At 48.6% G+C, this 17028-nt stretch overlaps 1 protein-coding gene and 1 long non-coding RNA gene across 3 annotated transcripts in view; one reads left to right on the forward strand and one right to left on the reverse strand.

Annotated features, from left to right (window-relative positions):
* LOC112834898 (uncharacterized) overlaps positions 1-627 on the reverse strand; it is a 6642-nt gene extending 6015 nt beyond the window's left edge. The window contains exons 1-2 of the long non-coding RNA XR_003211059.2: positions 542-627; positions 372-427 (exon numbers count right to left, since the gene is read on the reverse strand). This is a non-coding gene — a long non-coding RNA (uncharacterized lncRNA). The remainder of the gene's footprint in view (positions 1-371; positions 428-541) is intronic.
* The window catches only part of BCL2 (BCL2 apoptosis regulator), a 235803-nt gene that overhangs the window by 138729 nt on the left and 80046 nt on the right, over positions 1-17028 (forward strand). The gene's annotated exons all lie outside the window — the stretch shown is intronic.

Here is a 17028-nt window from a genome sequence, read left to right on the forward strand (position 1 = left end):
GGGGGGGGGGGGGGGGGGGGGGGGGGGGGGGGGGGGGGAATGGAGCATATATGAATTCAGTGGGTAGAGGCCACAGATGCTGCTAAACATCCTAGGATGCCCCCCCCCAAGAGAGAATCACGTAGCCCAAAATGTCAACTGATCCTAAAGCTGGTCAGCTTTTCTAAGTTGAAAGCACTGGGTTCCTTCACTTCTCTGCCCCACCCCCCCACCTCAGCCTTTTGTATTTCTTTTTCTTTTCTTTTCTTCTTCTCCACAAACTTCATGACTATTTACTGGGCATTCAGGGATAAAATGGTTTCTGGCCTTGAGAAATGCCCTCAGGCAAGACAGTGAGAGCGGAAGTCCCAGGAACACTAAGTGCACCTTACCTTGGTCCCACCTGTGGTCCCTACTGGGGTCCTGGGAAACAGGATGAGCCTCTGATCTGCAGAGAGAAAATGAGGGGAGGGGGCAGAAGAGAGGGGGTGTGACCGGGGCGCCGGGGAAAGAAAGGAGGAGAGGGTTGCCCGCCCCTCTTCCCCCCCCCACCAGCACCTACCCCCAGCCGCTGCGTTTCTAAGCCCAACCACCTCACCTGCTTGTCCTCCCCCGCTCCATCTCAGCCACTGTCCGCCTCTTCCCCCTACACACCAACAGGGGGCAGCAGAGAGCAGCTGACAGAGCCCAAAGCGGCAGACCCAACCTGGGAACCATCCCATCACCTAGACTGCAGAGCGCCCTTTGGCTTCGGTCCCAACAAGTTGATGCTCTGAGACCCTCCTCCTCCACCAGCCTCTCCCCACACCCTCGACCCTGGGAGAGCTCTCCCCCCACCCAGCGCACCGCACAACCTGCGCCAACCTGGCCGCGGATCAGGTTCCGTCTGGTGACTCATCTGATGTTACTGCCTTGCTGTGTGGTTTCTCAACCTTTCAAACGAGGCTGTTTTTGCCTCGTCCGGCTGACTGGCCATCCCCTGAGGTGGGAGCTGTGCCCTGACCCCTGCGGTTTCCCCCAGGCCCCGGGCCAGCCCTGTTCCTGGAGTCAGTGTTCAGGTCCGTGGATTGATGGAGGAGGCACGGCTGTGTCCCCTCGTTCGCGCCCTCGAACCAGCCTCGCAGCCAGTGCCATCACCGCTTCATCTTTATGGGTGAATAGCTGAGGCTCAGAGGCATTAGACATCTTGGCCAAGATCTTAAAGCTAGGAAATAGTAGACTTGGAAATCCAAGTCGACGTTCTAGACTCTACCACACACCCCATGGCCGTTCCAGTCAGAGATGGCTGTGGTGGGGAGGTAACGGGGCTTGGTCAAGAAGGGCTTCACAGAGGAGGTGATGTGTGAGCAGAGTGTTGAGAGGCACGAGGATGTGGTGGGAGCTGGGGTCAGCTGGAGGGGTGCGGTTTCAGCTGATGCTGCCCGTAGGTCCATGGAATTTAAGGCCTCAGCTGGGTGGGGCTGGAGGCGTGGGACAGGGCCAGGTCACCCCCTGGGGAATGGGGAGTCGCTCGGGGCATTTGAATGAGAGAGAAGGATTCGATCATTTGTGCTTTAAGAGCAACCCCCAGCAGCAGCACGGAGGGCAGGCTGGAGGGATGCGGGGCGGTGCGGAGATGGGGAGCGATGCAGCAGGATGCAGGGAGGTGGCATCAGAGGACCGGAAAGAGGATCCATCCATGTGGCAGAGAAGGCAGTGACGGGGCTGGGTGGGGAGGGGAGAGGGAGAAGCTGGGAATCCCTTCTGGGCTTCCCACTAGGTGGTGGGCTGCCCCGGGGCAGCCCGGGGCTTTGGAGGCAGATTATGGGAAGGCTTAAGGAGTGCGTTGGGTTTGAGGTACCTGATGTATATGTGGATACATTTGGTTCTAGATTAGGGTTCGATGGCTCATTGGACAGCCATCGGCATAAAGGGCCCTTAGCAAAGTCGTAGCTGAAATCAAGGAAGAGAATGAGGTCTCTACCGCTTGGGGGCGGCTGGTTCCCTAAGTCCCTCCCTCTGTGCAGAATAGCACAGCCTTACCTGTGTCCCTAAGCTACCTACTCCAGGTTGACAGGAATGACCCACGGTGGGAAGGTTCAGGGAGGTGATGAATAAATGCTTTCTTTTTCCTTTCTGTACCATTGAGAGTTCACGAATACCCGCAGCTTCCACAGCCAGGCGGCCCCTTCCCAGGGTCACATCTGATTCGTGAGCATTGTCCTATGGAAGGCTCCTCTCCTCTTCATTATACCAGCTGTCTGTGTTCCTCTGGATCTGCCATTGGCTTTTGAAGTTTCCAGCTCTGCGTGGAGCTTTCCAGTGGGACCTGATGGCTTACTACAGTTAGATGTTCTTTCTGTTGCCTGATGAGGACCAGGCTGGCCTTTCTGCCCTGGGATCTGGAGGCAGTACCTTCTGCTGACTCCAGAACTCTTCTCCTGGGCACGTAGCTGACCGCTCAAAGGCATCAGGCCTAGTTTGAATTTTTTTTTTTTTTTTAAGAATCACCTTGACTGATGATGTTAGGCAATAAGATTCTAAGATCAAAAACAGCAAGCCCCTGCAAAGAGAAATTTACCAGCTTCAGACTTTGCACATTGCTATTTTCATGGGTGCATTTCCTACCACCTCCTTATAAAGAAAGTCCCCAGGAAAGGGACATCGAGATATTTGACAGATAAATGAAAGACAAGAATGGAAGGGAATTGCAGTTACTGGATGCCGGTCCCTGTGCTGAGTGCTTCACAGAGGCCCCTTGTCCTGGTGATGACTCTAGAACTAGAGACTGACTTTCCACATTTTATGAATTAAGAAATGGAGGCTCAGAGAGGTTGAAGACCTTATCTTGCATGAGTTAGATTGAATCATTCCCGGGAAAGAAAGAAGAACAGGTAACTCATCCAACTCATTGATGCAGCTAGTAATGTGCAGAGTTCAGGTTCGAGCCATTTTTCGGGTGAGAGAGAGCTGAAGTTGTGTGGGTATGCTAGCCTCTTACATTTTCTGCTGAAGGAGACACTGGCCAATAGGTAGAAAATACCAAAATTGAAGACACGGTGAGGCATTATCACCTGACCAGTCCACCATCCCGCTCTAATGGGTATTCTCTAATTTCTCCAAACCCAAGTAATTACATCTTTGGGTAAGAAAGGAACCTCTGGTAGGTGCTGAGGACAGACCCATGAATTCTTATTCTTTTGTCTCCTGGGAACACTTTTCACTTTATTATTTAGTAGTAGGAACACTTCGGGGCAGCACCGTGCAGGCAGATGGGTTGGCTAGTTTGACAAAAAGCCCTGTGCACAAATGCTAGAAAAATTAAAGAATAGATTTCATCATCCCAACCCCTTCTGACCTCACTTAACTCAACAGCAAAATCTCAGGCATGTGGATGAATTCGGGGGAAGGTTTTTACCAATTAATGAAAAAAAAAGCCCTTTAATTTTAGAATCTCTTGGAAGAGATCTGTTTTTAAAATTTCAAGTACCTAGAATTGGGCACACACGGAGTGTTGTTGCCAAGTGGTGGCTTTGCTTAGTGAATAATGACCACATCAAAACACCAGGCTCAGTATGTTGTGCTCCGTTTCTGGTCCCATAACAGTTACATCAGTTTGGTGTCAAATACATGTTTCTAAAGAAGCCGAACACTGTTTTCTCTTACTTAGATAAACAAACTCCTTGATGTCTATTTATAACTACTTGTTAGTGAGTCTCTTGTAAGCTATACAACGTGGTTGGAACCCGAAGGAGATGTTTTGCAGGTTGGCCGCTGAGTAAAGACTGTTTTGCTCAGGGTCTCAGTATCTCCTACCCAAGCCCCTACTTGCAGTTCTGAATTAGTATTTTTCAGAAAGTCATCCAAAGCTGTCCTGCGGCTGCTGTAGATTATGTACGGAGAGAGCCGCTACCAGCATTGCTTCTTTCTGTGAAGGAGCCTGGCCTTGAGAATTAGCCAACGGGCCCATTTAACTCTGCTTCCTAGCTCATTTATCCAAGGGCTCGATGCACCACTGAAAACCTTCCTATAACAGAAAGCCAGTGTTTGGGGGGCATTTGGTTTCAACTTGCTTGTGTTTGAACATTTATATTTATAATCGTGCTAATCTCTAAGGGACTCAAATCACATTAAGAGCTTTATCTAAGGCTGCCAAGGAAATTAGCATGTATCCACATGACTGGGAATGATGAGAAATTGGGTTGGGCCTACAGAAATTTAATAAGCTCCGACTTTCATTTCAATTATCTTCTCCATGAGATTTTGTTTTTAAACCCACGCAGTCAGGCCTGGGTACACATTTCCCCCTCTGCCTCCGGCTCGTGCCGTCACCCTCACCCCAGCCCCTCACCGCTGTGTCCAGCTTGTGTGGATGAACTGGCCCACTTCGTCTCCTTCTCTGAACCCCCACGGCCCGTGTCTGCATGCCTGTTAGGTCTTTCCTTTCTTGTATGGCTCCCTCCTGGCTTCTCACAGACTTTTCTCCGACTAGAGGGAGAAGAATGTTTGTGAGTCTCTCTTGAGTTCACCCCAGAGTTTAGGTCAAGCTAGTCACATAACGGTACCCAGTCAATAATGTGGGATGGACGGTTAGTCAGGCAGGGGGTGGACTGGCGTGGTGGGAGGCACATGGGCCAGAGGGGAAAGTAGCTTAGGGTCACCACAGACACTGTCAGCGTGGGGAAGGGAATTTTGGGGGGAAATCTAAACAGATGAATTTGATCAATCAGGCTAATTTATACAAAAAGCACAAGAAGGGGAAAGTTCCCTGTGAGCAATTGGAGAGACGAAAGAGAAGCAGGGAATGCCCCTGACTGCATTACAGAAGGGGAAACCAAGATGACTTGTCAAGTAATTTGTTGAAGCTAAAATGAGAGCTCAATGTAGTCAGGATGAAAAGAGGCTGGCTGGCCCCTTTGCCTGCTCGGAGGAGACATGGCTTGGTACTCTTTGAAGAATGTCGCCTGTCAGTCTAGAAGAATATGACTGGAGTCATCCAGTGGAGGTTGGAGAGTCAATCCCCACTGTCCCAACCAGAAGAACTCCTTCCCAAACATCAGATTTTATGTTGCAGCCCGACCTTCCTAGAACTGTTATTGCCAGAAGTTCTGCACAATGACTTATGACTAAGCTTTAGTGTTTCGTTTTGTTTTGTTTTGTTTTGAGGCATTCCTATGTAAATTTACCTCTCTATCCCTACATGGAGACTGCTGGTTTATCAGACTGAAACAGTTCACCAAAGGCCAAGTGGAGTCCGATTTTAGAATTTGTTCCAGGTTCTTGGGTACAAAGAAGGCTTAGTAATGACAGTTTCACAGCCTAAGGGGAATGTAACTTGAGAGAAGAACAATAGGAGCAAAGACAAATATGAAGGGAAAGGATGATAGCAAATTAAGAGGGATAAGGGAAGGGGGAAAAAAAGAGTAGATATACATAGCAATAAGAGAAGAAAAATCATTACAATGCCCAGAGGACCAAAAAAGGTGATTTTTCTGTTTTTCTTTTTTTTTTGGTCTTTGGGCCCTACTGCATCCACCACTGTTGCTAGAAGGTGAGAGAGCAGGTGCTTTTTGCGGAACCCACTCTTGAAGTAACATTGCTGAAGGGAGAGGAGAGGCACCATAGCAATCTTTCTACCAGATCTCTGTTCTATTTTTTGTTTTTTGTTTTGTTTTCATTTTCAGGCTGACTTAAGCAAAGTGGGGAAAAATCGTATCTGGACAAAGGAAACTACTCTCCCTAAATCTAAAAGCCTTATGTCAAGAGAACCCTTTCTGGAGAGAGCCATAAGTTAAGCATTGTGCTTGATTCCAAACAAAAACTAGATAAAGGGTTAGAAATCAATATTATTAATGGCATCTCCTCTCTTCCTCACTGCTAAAGCCTCTGCCAGGCCACTCTAATAACAGTGGAAAGGAAAATTGGAGATTCCATCAAGAAAAGGCTTTTAAAGGAAGGCTGTGTTATTGCATTATTATTTGGACTCTCTCTCTGAATACATGAATGGTTCCAGGTTTTTTTTTTTAAATATGGGTTGAGGGTGGCAGACTTAAATCTCACTGGGCTAGAATAATGATGTGGGCAGAAATAAGTCAAAGCTCTCTATTATCAAACAACATTTATGATAGAAATTAGCTTGATTTTTTTCTCATAATTTAAACTTTTTCAAAGAGACAGAGATGTTATATGTGAGCAAGTCCCTGCTGTATTCAAGCTTATGACATCTTGGCTCTGTGCAAGCCCTTTTTGCTAGGAGTCATTACTCTCTTTAGGGAGACTATGTGAGAGAGTGGAGAGGCAAGGTATTTTAGATCCAGAATTAGGGGTTTAAGTCCTGGTTCCACTATTGATTAAGTGTGTGTCCTTGAAAAAGTTACATATTCTTGATCATCTGTAAAATGGGGGTGACAACAGTCATAACTTACCTGTGGGTTGTTGTGAGGTTCACACTAGTTGGTAGATACGGGAACACTTGATCAGCTGTAGTATGCCATGTGAATATTTGTTTTCATTCACAGCAAGTACCTTTATAATAAGGGGAAAGAGGAGGCTATCATTTCATTTTCAATGTATGTTCACTTCTTATTTACTAACACTTTTTGTGTCCCACCGTGTTCCAGCCGGCAAACTCGCGACTGGGAGGACCCGTTGGCACTTCCTCTATGACATTGCATTAGTGTGAGGTTTACTCCTTATCCAGCACCTGATAACTTTTGGCCTTTAAAAATAAGGATAAAAGTCCCAGAGCCAGAAAGATTAAGGATTAAATTAAGTTTTAAAATAACACATCTTCTCATATATTCTCTTCTCATTGATATGGTGCTGGTAATTTTTAAAATTAGATTTTCCTCAGGGCATTTCATACTAAAAATGATGAAGTTCCTTGTCCCTTGTAATTGCATTTCTTTTGATTTTCTTTTATTATGACTTGCATATCACTGACACTTTTTTCCTGGAATGTTAAAAGTATACATCATCCAGCTAAAAGGAAAAAATACTGTCCTAATGAAAATGGAAAAGAGAGAGTGGATATTCCTCTCTTTTGGTTCCAAACAAGGCAAAGTCCTCATTCCTCATTCTTTGTACATGCCAAGGTTGATGTCATGGATCCAAACCAGTTTTGAGTTATCTGAAATGAAAAAAAAAAAAAAGAAAGAAAGAAAAAGAAAAAGACATTTCAACAATCTTCTAAAGCTTGAAAAACAAATTGTCCACAGTCTGATAACCCAAAAATGAGTGAATGGATTTTCTCTGTAATTAACAGGGGGTGGGAGCTTGGAGGGACATTGGGGGAAATGTTTAAAAATGGAAAGTTTCAGTTCAAAGGGGGTGCTCTAGGAGATCCAAGAAATGCTGGAGGGGCTGAGAAGGAATAACATGGTTATCCTGAGTAACACAATTCTATTGTCTGAGGAACAAGACTGAAAACCATAAAGTTCCTTTTGGTTGATGCATTAACTTACCACTAATGAATATTGTTGATGAGTGGTAAGTAGGACACATCCAGGGAAGGTGTTCGTTAATTCTTCATAAAAATCCTCTCTGCGTTACTGAAATATGGCTCTCATTCCGTTTGAACCATAGTCCCACATAGCTGTTGGAACAGATAGTTGGGACTTCAGGAACCATCCCTGGGATTCTCATTTCTGGTGCCGTGGTGGTTTGGGCAGTTGTTTCTTCTGTTGTCTAGAATATCAAGCACTTTCCTAAGTTCCCTCTCTATGAGGGCAGTTCCTCCGAGGTTTCCTCCCATGAAACCAGCTCTAGGAGTCAGGCTTCCCTTTGCACCTGGATGAAATGGAATGGCAATTCTAGGACTTTCGATGGGATCCAAAAAGGCCCTAGTGGCTGTGTGTCTGCCAGTGTCCCGGGTACATAACCCTTTCCAACCTCCCTGCTTCTGACACACAGACACAAAACAGAGTCCCCAAATCTACGAGTTATGTAAACTTAGATCCCAAGAGAGCCTTCAGAGGCCATGTGGGGCCTTATCTTCCTGTCACTAATGAGGCTCTTGAAACCTGGAAAGGTGACTCCCCTGACAGCAAAGAGAAAGCCTGAGTCAGTTGCGGACACTCGGACCCCACAGCTTGCCCACTGAGTGGATTGTGAAATGACCAAGAATCGCGTGATGAGTTTCTGAGTCAGTGTGCGGCTCTGCTCAGACTTAGGCCTTTGGGTGTCTTCCATCATCAGACTTTAAAACTTGGAATTCTTACTTTCTTATCAGAAGGTCCCATAGACTTGATGGCAGTGCATTTTTATTTTTTTGTTGAGATATAATTGACATATAACATTACGTTAGTTTCAGGTGTAGAACAATGATTCGATATTTATTTATGTGGTGAAATGATCACCACAATAAATCTGTGAACATCCATCATCGTGCATAGTAATTGCAATGTTTTCCCTGTGACGAGAACTTTTAAAATCTACTGCCTCAGCACCTTTCAAATATGCAACACAGTGTTTATTCACTGTAGTCACCCCTGTGCGCTACATCCGTAGGACTTATTTATTTTATGTCTGAAGTTTGAACAGAAGGTCTTGTAGACATGACAATGAAACTATAATTTTTAATATCTAGGATTACCCTTAGTAAAACGATCTTTTCCAAGTGATGTACCAAGTTAGTAAAACTTATCTATTTGAATCTGTAACCCAGCGACCATAAACTTATGCCCAGAGTCAGACCTCTCTCAAAACCCTCCAGGTGTGTGTGAAATAACCCTAATAGGTTTTTCGCAGCTTTTCAAGTTGTTTCAGTAGGTCAGGATTTACCTCAAAAGGCACTTATCTATTTTTTTTAAGATTTGTTTATTTTAGAGAGAGAGAGCACACTTGTGCACCTGGAGGGCGGGTAGAGAGAATCTCAAGCAGACTCCCCACTGAGCATGGAGCCTGACATAGGGCATGATCCCGTGACCCTGAGATCGTGACCCAAGCTGACATCAGGAGTCAGATGCTCAACCGACTGTGCCACCCAGGCGCCCCCTACCTCAAAAAGCACTTAAGTGATGTTTCAGGTTTAAATGGAAACGGAAGGCATATAACGTTATAAGACAAGAATTTCAAGGATTAGGCAGAGGTTAAAAGCTCAGAAAAAGCAACATTTGGACATTTTTGCTCTGCTCTTTGATCCACTACATGTCCGCCTCCAGTTGTCCCATCACTACCCTGTCGGTATTTAAACCTGCAAGGGTTAACGGAGGTTGTGCAGCAAGCACCTGGCTCAGACTCCAGCCGGGGTCTGACGGCCACGGTCAGGAGCAGCAGGGACACCCTGCATGAACTCATACCCTCTCCTGCAGGTTTCAGCCCGGCCCAGATTCTCAGGTCACGTCCATGACCAGGATCCCTCCACCAAGATGAGGGCTGACAGGGCCCCATGCAGCTATGGCCAAACCCTTCCCGTGGCCGCAGAGGCCTTGGGTGTTCATTTAGCCAACATGCAGTCCTCTCCCATCTGAGAGAGTGGGAGATTATCATCTTCCAGAAAATTCAGAGCCGGCAAAGGAAGACCAGGAACAAAAACATTCAGAGCTGAAGAATGAACTTTAGCAAGACAAGGAGGGAACGGGAGAGCAAAGCAGAAGTCAAAGACAATGGAGAACAACGGGGAATTTCGGGGGGGAATGGGATCTGGGGTGTAAGACGAGCAACCTGTCTGTGTTACAGTGGAGTCTGGAGCTCGGTGGTGAGGTGTCGGAGGACTGGCTCGGGTCCAGCCGTCTCTGCACCTCACTGTTGAGTAAAGCCACCCAGCAGGGTGGAAGGTGTCCTGTGCTGAAGATCGAGCTGAGAGAAGACCCCTCATACAAAAGCGACAGACCTGGGGATCTGGCCTTCGCTCGTCCATCCTAAATCTGGAGTAGCGGAGCCATTGCCATTGAACATATTTCCTGTCTTACAGCTCCTGACATTTTAAAGAAAGGATTTCTGGCTTGCTTGGCCTGACTGCAGCAATCACAAACTTGCCCCACAAACTAGCCTTCCAGAAACAAACTGAACCAAACATTAAAGGATTAAACACCCAGCGAGCAGATGGGTTCTTATAAAATGCTCTGTGGGCAGGTTCCTAGGAATTGAAAGGTCTCTGGCTTTGTTAAGTTATGAAAAACTTCCAAATTGAAGTCAGTAGAGCAAAGCTGTTATAGTCATGAGATGAGTCGGTGGTGCCTGGTGGGAGAAAGACCAGCTTGGCTGGCTGGCAGCCTGCTGAGCGGGGGTCAGGGCGGTGGGGGGCGGGGGGGGCACGTGCCTCCCTCACCCCTCGCTCTGCCTGTGGTGGGGGAGCTCCTCCTGTTCGTGCCTGCTGGGGACTCAGTCACTTTTGATTCAGCAGGAACCCTTGGAAGGACTGAAACCCAGTTACGGCTCTGGAGGCTCTCGGCCACCTCTGTTAATATTCTAAATAGGCTTCAAGTTGGATTTGTTTTTGTGACTTCAGGAAATTTTGCCTCCTTCACATTCCAGAATTCCCCGGGAAGCCGCCCGGTAAATAGGAGGGCTTTTTCTGAATGCTGTGGAAGGAATTTCTCCTTCAGGATTCATGCCTCTGTCTTCACGGCATTTTTAAATACTCTTGAGGTGGCGCGTGAGGAATCAGCCACCAGGGCCAAACCACAGACGGAGGAGTTACAGAATGCCCCACACGTTCCCGTGGGATCCAGCTCTGCAGAGCGCCCGGGGCTGGTGGCGAGGGGCCGTCCTTGAGACTTGTACTCTCTCCCTAATCACGGGGCTTCTTTCTGTTCATGCAGCCCTGCTCACTCTGACTCGCCCCCCCCACCCCCTGCTGCACACACAGGGCCGCATTAGGACCTGCCACGGTGTGGCCACCAACGCCCCCTTTGCTTCCATGTCCCGAGATGCCATCCCTCCTTCTCGTCCCTCATGCACACTCCTTCGGGCTCAGCCCCTGTTCCCCGCAGCCCATCTGAAAGACTCCCGATGCACCGATTGGGCATCCCCTGTCACTCCTCAGGCTTTTTGTTTAACCTCTCATACTTACGAGAAGCAAAGTGTGGGGTTAAAAAAGCCCATGCCTGGAGAGTGGCAGAGGCCCTGATTCAAATTGCAGCTTTGCCACCATGAGCTGTGTGACCTGGGGCACGTTGTATAACCTCTCTGGCCCCCGTCTCTTCTGTATAATGTCATTTATAAGAGCCACCTTGTGGGGTTTGGCACCACAGTGAGCTCTCGCTCCTCATCCCAGAAGTAGACACTAAATAAATCCTTCCAGAAGTGGTGTGGCTGTGGTTGGATTGCTTGATGCAGATATGGCCAAATGAGAGATCAAAGCCAAAAGCACCCAGGGCCACAGTGATGAAAGAGGACCCAGGCAGGGCCAGGGAGGGCCATCCAGAATTTTGCACTCATTTTGTAATGAAAAGCATGTTGCACGTGGATCCAGTATTCATGCACTTGGCCAAGGGCTTCCCTCGGTGGAAATAACAATTTGCTGGACCCAAAGTCCTGCCTGAAGGCTCTACCAGCCCAGACTTGAGCTTCTTCTTATGACCTTAGGGGCGAACAGTATTTCCAGGGAGACACTGCTGTCTCTGAGTCGCCCCACTGGAAGAGTGTTTGTGGAGCTTCTGATTCAGGCCAGGCGCTGTATCGGGCTTAAGGAGCTTGTTGTCGTATAGACAGAGCCCCACCGGCCACTAGCTTTTCCCCGGCAGCACGGAGTGCCGGGCCGTGCGCAGAGCAGGTGCTCCGTGCCTGTTGGCATCATGAAATTTGCCTGAGCTGACTGGCCCCAGGGTGTCAGCGGTGGCAGGAGCCTGCGAGGCCGTGTGGGGCTGAGGTTTGGCTCCCATTTTGGGTCCAGCCAGCAAATACGTGAGCACGTTCGGCAGACGGCTCCCATGGGCTCCTCGCTGCCAGCTGAAACCGCGTCCAAGCATATGATGGGAAAGGACCGTTGCCTGGGAAGTCAAGCTCCCCGGGGCACAGCCTCTCTCCTTGTAAGTGGCCACAGCCAGCCACACGGACGGGCCTTTCCCAGTGAGCACGTGTCATGCTCTGACCTTATCGATGTCCACAGTGGGTCAGGCAGCTGTCAGCTCTCCTCCTGGAAGCTGTGCTGATGCGAGATTTAACCCGCCCCCCGCTACTGGAAGCTCATCTGTGATTGCTTTCAGGCTCCGCGGGCACGCACGTGTGTGTGTCCCTCTCTTTCTGTGTGTGTCTCCCTCTTTGAGTCTGTCTACGTCTGTCTCGCTCTGTCTCTCTCTCTCTCTCTCTCTCTCTGTATACATGGCCCTGTACTGTTCTGGCAACGGGGAGCCTCCACAGTCAGAAGTCCTTTGCCACAAACATCTCTGAGTGAAGCCACGGGAGCATATCTACATCCCTGCGTGAATGAGCCCGAATCCAGAACCACCGCGCTGACCTTGCCCGGGGCTTTGTCCCGGCACGCACAGATGCCATTGACAGAGACTCTGCGTTTTCCTTGTGACAGAGAGGTCCACTATCCTCCCTGGACACAGGAAGACTGTCTGATGCGGAAGGAAGAAAATTGTCAACGAGCCAGGCAGTGCGCCTTGAAATACATCTGTTTTTGTTCACATTGAGTCTTTCCAGGTGAGCTGAACTAAATCATAAACTACAAAATGAAAGCAGATTTTTCTTAGCACGCGCACATGGAACCCACTGAGCAAGTTCACCACTGTGCTCCTGCCTCTTCCCCAGGGCGTGGAGGGTATACTCACTTGTCTCCTACGGAGGTTGGATCCACGGTGTAGGGCACAGGCTTCTCCCATGGGCTGCTCAGGTATCGCCTTGCTCGTTTTGACCATCACACAGCAACTCACGGGGCTGCAGAATCAGGGAAGTGGGAACAGGGTAAGGCTTATTATATCTCAGGACACTTTGGAGCAGGGTCTTTTTTCAGCATCCTGGGAGCTTTAGGCAGAGCTTGCAACTTACTTGCTGGAGAATGAGAACACCAGGACCGGCACCATCAGGAGCAGATCTGGTCCGAGACAGATGTCTGAGCCTGTCGGCAAGGCAAGGACCCTGGAGCCAGCGCATCGTGGACCTTCCAGAAAAGATGCCCATGCTGACTTCTTAACCAGCCCTGCAAGCAAGGGTCAGACCAGGACTCACTGGAGGCTGGTGGTGCCCCGCTGAGGATGGCACCCCTGCAAACTCATCCTGCTTGGCTCTTTTCACTCTGACACGCCCCCTCCGCGTCTGAGGCCACTTTCAGCAAGTTCCTATTAGGAAGTGTGGGTTCTTTGTACTTCCCACCGCCACCAACCTCAGTCAACACTTGCTGATTTAAACAAGTGAGCATCAGACGTTCGGTCCCCAACTCTGGCCCTCCAAGTTTAATAAATGAAGAACCCCCTTTTCCCCCTGCCCCTCAGCAGTGGTGTCTTGATGACAGCAATTAGGCCAAGCTGCAGAACTCAACAAGCATCTGCTTTCAGTTCCCATTTTTGGCATATTTTCATGAATTAACTCTTGCCATGGCAGGCTGAGGGGTAGGGACCTTGGCCGCGCCTTGCATTCGCAGGCCATGTGGTGGGCACGGTGAAGCACTGCATGCTCGGCCCAGACGGTGACCTGCAGGGAGCGCACACTCACCTGCCACCAAGCGCACAGTGATAACATTCACGCTCACATGTATCGAGGCAGGTCCAGACCCTGGTGAGGGAGCAGGGGAGGGAGCACCGCCGGTGGCCCCAGAACCCAAGGAAGAACAGTTGGTGGGTATCTTCCAAATACTACTCTGCCCGAGGAATCTCCAGCCCACATCAGGCAGTGGAGAGTCTCGTCCTATACAGCGAAGAAGCAAAGCTCCCCAACTCCTCCCCACTCCAACATCGGCAGTTCTAATTACAATCGGCATGAGAGGCAGAGAGGTCTGTGGCACAAGTGCCCCGATTATGACCATTCAAACAGAGACGGGAAGCAACAGGCACATCAGAGGCCATGGCGGCTTGGCTAACATGCTGGTGAGAGGAAGACAGAACGAGAGGATGGAGCTGACAGTACAAGGCTCTGAAGCCACGTGTGGATTTGGGGGAAAGGAGGCTGGTGGAGGCCAGAGCGTGGCAGAGGAACCAGGTCAGGGGCTTACAGTAGTTGTGGTAACAACTTCTGACATGCATCAGGATATCCCAAATCACATCCTAGGAGACACCGACGGAGAGATGGAGAGTAAGATCATCAGCTCTGTAAGCCCAGGGTGGTAGACTGCAGATCAGCTACCAGTAAGGGAAACCTAGGGCCCAGACGCTCAAGTGAGTTGCTCACCCAGATTGGCACCGGCCATCCTGACTTCTTATCCGGGATGGTTTTCACCCAGCATGCCACCTCCACCTCCCACGTTTGTAAAAATTCACGGAAAAGGAAGACAACACTTGTGCAGAGTTTTGAACCAAAGGAGCCCCACTTCCCACACACCCTCGAAGCAAGGGTTACAGAACGATGAGTGTTTCTGTCCAACTCCATGCCGTGTAAAAATAGTTGAGTCCCCTTCTCCATGTAGCATGAGAAATGTAATTAAGGTTTTATATATATATATATATGTATATATATATATAATTGACATTCCATAAAATTCAGCTTAAAGTGATTGTCCCATTGGCTTTTGGTATATTCACAAAGTTGTGCCATCACCACCATTGTGTAATTCCAGAATGTATATCACTCCAGGAAAAAAAATCCCTATACCCATGAGCAGCCACTCTTCATTCTCCTCTCTCCCCATCCCCTGGCAACAGCTGATCTACTTCTGTCCCCATGGATTTGCCTGTTTGGGACATTTCATATAAATGGCATCATACAATATTGTGACCATTTGTGCCTCGCTTCTCTCACTGAGCGTCATGGTTTCAAGGTTCCTCCCGTGTTGTAGCTTCAATCAATGCTCCATTCCTTTTTGACGCCGAATAATATTCTTTTGAATGGAGGGACCTCCTTTTGTTTCCCTGTTCACCAGTGGATAGACACTTGGGTTGTTCTCACTTTGGGCTCTTCTGAGTAATGCCGACGTGAATATTTATGCACAAGTGTTGGTGTGGACATCTATTGTTAATTACCTTGGGGTCTATACCTAGAAGCAGAATTGCTGGATCACATGGTAGCTGTTCAACTTTTGGAGGAACCACCCCTGGTTTTCACAGTGGCCCCACCACTTTCCATTGCCACCAGCCACGTGTGAGATCCCCAATTCCCCTTTCTCCCTGCCAACACTTGTTATTGTCCGTTTTTTACATTAGAGCCATGCTCGTGGGTGTGAAGGGACATCTCATTGTGGTTCTGATTTGTATTTCCCTGATGACTAATGATATTGAGCACCTTTTCATGAGTTTCTTGGCCATTTGTGTATCTTCTTTAGTGAAATGTCTCTTCAGGTCTTTGCTGGTTTCTTAAATGGGCTATCTGTCTTTTTAGTGTTGAGTCGTCATAATTACACTTTTTTTGTTTGACGTGCTTTCATACCCAACACAATAGCATCATTTGCCCACACAATGAAAATAGCATGGGTCCAAAGCAAGAAGGGGCCAAGTGCCAGAAAATGCAGGGCACTCAGAGGCTTCTAGCCAAAAGAAAGTAGTGGATTGAGGAAGGTAAGGAAGAAAAATGAAGGAACTTTATTTTAACACCAAAACACGGCAAGGCAGATTACTGTGGCTCTGTGCCAGTGAGGTCCTGCAGAAGGCACCCTGCTTAGGGCCTGGGAGGCATGGCTGTGCCATGAGGACAACAGCATGTGTCTCTTCTCTGCTCCCCAGAGCACTGCGGGATCAATGCACCAACACACACAAAGTGCTTTGAAGGTATTGAGAAAGCGTTCATGCTCATTAAGGCTACTGTGAATGCGTGAGAATATATATATATAACCAAGTGAGTCTTACAGGGCAGGGCTTGTGTCTTATTTAGCTTTAAGACTCCTCAGCATCTTACAAAAATACCTGCTTTGTGAATGAATATGCAACCTGAAGATGAGATTTGAAGATCTAGCATAGACGTGGCGTTTAATCTCCCCGGTTTTGGTTTATTGTATGAACACAGTGAACCAAATGGCGCAACTATTAGCATATTTTCAGCCCTCATTGCTGTGCCCATTTCCACCTACAGTCTTTTGAAGCCCTGAATTGTTCACACCTCCTGGCAGGAGGTACCTAGGCCTGCAGGTGGCTGAGTACCCTACCCCTGCAGTATTTGCATAGCTGGCGTGGGGTGGAGAGGGGGGTGGATTTGTCTGTGTGTCTCACTCCTGATCATACCGCCTACCCCAGCCCGGATGGCAGTTAGACTAACAGAACCTGGGTAAACACAGCCTGGAACCTGGCTGGGTGGCCGCAGGATCCCCAGAACATCAGACCCCTTGCAAATTATTTTCATACCGTGCCCAGCTCAGGAAAGAAGGAACCCTTTGGGCTTCTCATTTTCTGCCCTCCCTAGCTCCTGCAGGGGGGCCCCTGCCTGATTTGCATCCTCCACTCAATTTGCATCACAAAATACACCAAAACTTCCCTGGACCAACTTGGGGAGGCGGGCAAGTTTTGTTTTGTGTTTTGTTTGGGTTTTTCATCTCCTGCCATTTCTCTAGCAGGTTTCTAGTTACATCCAGATGACACTTAGCTTAGGTTTCATTTTATGTCTTTGGCCTGGGATGCAGCTAGCCCGTCCTCCCGGGCTCAGGGTCTCCAGGATGAAGCCCTGCTCACTGCGGATGGCTTTGGGGGGGCAGCCCTGCAAGCCTGGTAGAAGGAGTCATTGTGGGTCTGCAGGCCAGACAGCTGTGTGTCCTTCACTTATGTGCTCCCCGGCTGTTGTTGTTGTTGTTGTTTTGTTTTGTTTTTTCGTTTTCCTTTTCCCCCAAACCCGGAATCGATATTTTGGGAGTAAAGGGGGGACAAGGGAGGAGGAGCCGTAGGGGACAGAAGCTGGCAACCGCCAAAGCAGCTCTGATATGTACACGGAACCCTCAAGACTCATTCAGCACAAAGTGGCTGCAGAGGAAATCCTGCCGAGCCCATGATAAGGGGGAAATGGAGTCACTTCCTCACCAGCTGCCTTATTCAGGTAGAAAAAGTCCTCACT

The sequence above is a fragment of the Callorhinus ursinus genome, unplaced genomic scaffold, assembly GCF_003265705.2.
Source record: "Callorhinus ursinus isolate GAN/ISIS: 27379988/994484 unplaced genomic scaffold, GSC_fseal_2.0 scaffold11, whole genome shotgun sequence".
NCBI lineage: Eukaryota > Metazoa > Chordata > Mammalia > Carnivora > Otariidae > Callorhinus > Callorhinus ursinus.